Source organism: Austrofundulus limnaeus, unplaced genomic scaffold, assembly GCF_001266775.1.
Source record: "Austrofundulus limnaeus strain Quisiro unplaced genomic scaffold, Austrofundulus_limnaeus-1.0 Scaffold1015, whole genome shotgun sequence".
Taxonomy (NCBI): domain Eukaryota; kingdom Metazoa; phylum Chordata; class Actinopteri; order Cyprinodontiformes; family Rivulidae; genus Austrofundulus; species Austrofundulus limnaeus.
Window position 1 is genome coordinate 72,714 of NW_013953417.1, and position 3,869 is coordinate 76,582.

Consider the following 3,869-nt stretch of genomic DNA (forward strand, 5'->3'; position numbering starts at 1 on the left):
AATAAATACATAAAACTTCAACATTTCAACAACTGACTTGCAGCTGTTGCACCAAATTTTGTTTTATTTTTTTATGAGTTATAACAATTTGTATGCTTGCTAAAGACCATTAGCTGTGACCACCATCTGAATCGAATCGTCTACAAGGTTTATTCAGTTGTAGATTTTCATCAAACGATTACTCATAATTAATAGTTTGGAATTCTTCTGCTTAATTTGCAAACACCTGTGTGCAGCTCACGGCATTTTTAGCTAAAAACTGTCAAGTGAATGGGACAAATTGTGTGGCCCAACTCATTTAAAAACTTATACTGATGGATCACACCTGCTTTCACTTCTCTTCTAATAGCTGTCCTTTGGCATAGAAGAACTGCATTTACTGGTACTTTGCTGCAATATTTGGCTCCACACCATTTACAAGATGGGATTTGCCTGGTTGGTTGGTTGGTTGGTTGGTTGGTTGGTTGGTTGGTTAAACAATGGTTGGTTGGTTGGTTGGTTGGTTGGTTGGTTGGTTGGTTGGTTGGTTGGTTGGTTAAATAATGGTTGTTTGGTTGGTTCAATAATGGTTGGTTGGTTGGTTGGTTGTTTGGTTCAATAATGGTTGGTTGGTTAGTTGGTTCAGTAATGGTTGGTTGGTTGGTTGGTTGGTTAAATAATGGTTGGTTAAAGTTCTTCCAGACCCCGCCACACCTCGGGGGCAAGAGGTCACAAGGATTGGGAGAGCCTTCCCTAGCAGTAAATCCCTACACAATAATGTTGAGTTCTAATGAGAAAATAGTTAAATGTTGACCTATAATGTTTTTGAAAAGTTTAACGAATCTTGACGTTTATAAGTACATTCTGTTTTAAGATGACCTATGACACGAATAATTCAAGATGGAGTGTATGAGGTGCCATTTGTAAAGTTACACAGTCAAAAATTACCACCAATATTTTTGTTTTATTTAACCTTTTATAAGAAAATAAGAACAGATTTATTTTTTCAAAGTCAGTTTTTCACCATATGATTCATACATTTATAAATGTATGAATCACATGGTGAAAAACTGACTTTGAAAAATAAATATGTTCTTTTTTTCTTATAAAAGGTTAAATAAAACAAAAATATTGGTGGTAATTTTTGACTGTGTAACTTTACAAACTGCACCCCACAGGAGTGCACATCACACAGTAAGATAGGTAATTATGCAACTAGATTATCAACAAATAGCCTAAAAAAAAAGAATGTGCAGTGCATTTAAAAAAATCTGTGAAACAGAATAAATTTTCTTTCAAGGGATTTTGTTACTACAAATTTACAATCAAAAATTACTATGTAAAAATATAAACTAATACATCCTGAATTTATTCTAAAAACCAGAACAAAAAGTTAATGAAAATGATGTCTTATAGTAAATGGTCTGAATTTATATAGTGCTTTATCAAGTCCCTCCATTTCCAAAAGTGCTGTACACTACAAACATTCACACACTGATGATGGTAAGCTACATTGTAGCCACAGCTGCCCTGGGGCACACTGACAGAAGCGAGACCCTCTGACCACCATCAGCAGGCAAGGCGGGTGAAGTGTCTTGCCCAAGAAGACAGCTGGACCCGGGGTTCAAACCGGCGACCTTCCAGTTCCAGGACTACTCCCATAACCACTCCGCCACACCTCATAACATATGGCAATGTTTTCTTTTTCTAAATCATCTTGGAATAAACAAAATTGTCCAATTATTATTATTTTTTGTAATTCTTTATTTCTGAAACACTGAAAATATTACAACCAACAATGTTTACGTCGCCTCATGGTCACAGACCAGTCAGTAACCAGTGTCTCATTCCTCCATTGCCAACATTTTTAACTTATAAAAGAATATAAAAACAGAACAATGGGTAAACTTACACTTTACTCATGAACTTTAAATAAATAAAATAAAATAAATAAAAAATAGCCTTTTGGTTTTAGCTAGCATTTTACTCCTTTAGCCAGTGGTGGCTGGTGAACAGGGGGCGCTGGGGCGCCGCCCCACTACTACTCTTGGTACAAAAAAAAATTTAAATAACAAAATAAAATCACATAAGTGTTTCAAAAAAATATCATATATATGTTTTCTGATAAGTAAAATAAATAATTTAAAGTTACAAAAGGAAAAATAGTGATAGTGTAAAATAAAAATAAACATTGTCAGAAGACCAGTAAACTAATTATTAATGGAAAATTATCTGTTCGAATAAAACTTTTATTTATATTTTTATCCATTAATAAAATAAATGAAGTATGACAACCGCCTAGGGAAAAGAAATTAATAAAAAGGGGGAAAGACTGTTTATAATACTAAACTTAGCTTTGACGCGTCTATAACTACTGTAGAGAGAAATACATGATTGACAGTTCAACTTGAAAACACAATCTGAAGCCCCGCCCCCGCTCCGAGCCTGTGGATGAACTGACCAATAGCGTGCATCCTGGCGCGGGATCTTTTCCGACAGCCCCGCCCACTCCTAAATCCACCCGAGCGGAGGTTGTTTTCCTCTCGGGGAGACTCTCGCTGCCTGGTTGTTTATATGAAGCCACGCAGCTCTTACACGCTCCCTGCACATCCGTGACCATCGTGTCGCTTCTGATCGGAGGCTCGGCGGCTGACCCACACGGACAGGATTGTCAAGTTCTCATCTGCAAACTTGTACTTGTTGTTTGAAAGAGACGGGTGAGTTCATTCAGTGAGCTAATGGAGCTAGCTAGTTAGCTGCCTGTTAGCAGTCGCGTTGAGTGGACTATACGGGGGGTGCACATGCATCTGTAACAGAAGAAGTCAGACAGATCGGTTGTTTATTCATGAAATATAAGTTTTGAGTTTAGTTACACCAAAGCGCAGTGGTTCCCTGCTTGTGTTTCCCTCTCTCAGCCCTGAGCGGTGCTCCTCACCGTGTTGTTTACATTAGCCAGCAGCTAACTGGCGGCTCAGAGCCCCCCACGATTTAAAAAGTTCTCCGTAAAACCGTCAAATCAAACAGTGTAAAATGTTTTGTGATGTAGGGAGCTGAACACTTTCCCTGCTTACCTGTGGAAAAGGAGTGTTTGTTGTTTTGTGCCAAAGTTTGTCGCCATGCTGTAAATGGCGGGCAGCTGGGAGGCGTTCAGCTCGGTGCTTGTGTTGCTGGGCCGTGGAGCAGGGAGCTGCACGTCGCTGTGGGGACCAGTTCATGTTACAAAGCTGCTGCTGCTGCTGCAGCCTAGCTTTGTGCGGAGGTTCGGAACAACCGAGCATGTTTGGACCGCTCGGTACCGTGTGTCTGCGGCCTGGCTCTGCCTCTGTTTACAGCCCGGCCCGTCACATGAAGCTGGTTTGTGGAGGAAATTGTGAATGGCAGACACCGACTCGCACCTGTTTGTTGCGTCGGTGACGTCAGGCAGCTCGTGCTTTTTTATTGGCTGCGAGCTGCACGTTCACTACACTTTGATCTAACTCTAGTACTTTTATTGTATTTACTCATGACTATGTTACATATATACAGAGTTGTAAAGTAACTAAGTACAAATACTTCTTTACTGTACTTAAGTAGAATTGTTTGGGTATCTGTACTTTATTTGAGTAATTAGTTTTCAGCCTACTTTTTACTTCTACTTGTTACATTTTCACACAGTTATCTGTACTTTATACTTATTACATTTTTAAAAAAGATAAGAAGTAAAATGTTGTTACTCTTATTTCATTACAACTTCTTGTTAAAAAACATCCTCCTGGATAGAGTGAATTTAGTTGTGGTTGGATGAGAAGTATAAATATATACAGTATTATTCTGATCCTGTATTAGTTTGTACACAATCATCACAGCTGCAAATAACACAAATTATGTCACACTGCAGCAGAACATAGCAG

General features: G+C 38.6%; 1 protein-coding gene across 3 annotated transcripts in view; it reads left to right on the top strand.

Annotated features, from left to right (window-relative positions):
* Positions 1-2,077: 2,077 nt before the first annotated feature.
* sin3aa (SIN3 transcription regulator family member Aa) overlaps positions 2,078-3,869 on the top strand; it is a gene marked incomplete at its 5' end in the record, with an annotated part of 38,700 nt that continues 36,908 nt past the window's right edge. For all 3 annotated transcript variants that reach the window (XR_001312279.1, XM_014030202.1, XM_014030203.1), the window contains 1 exon segment: positions 2,078-2,696.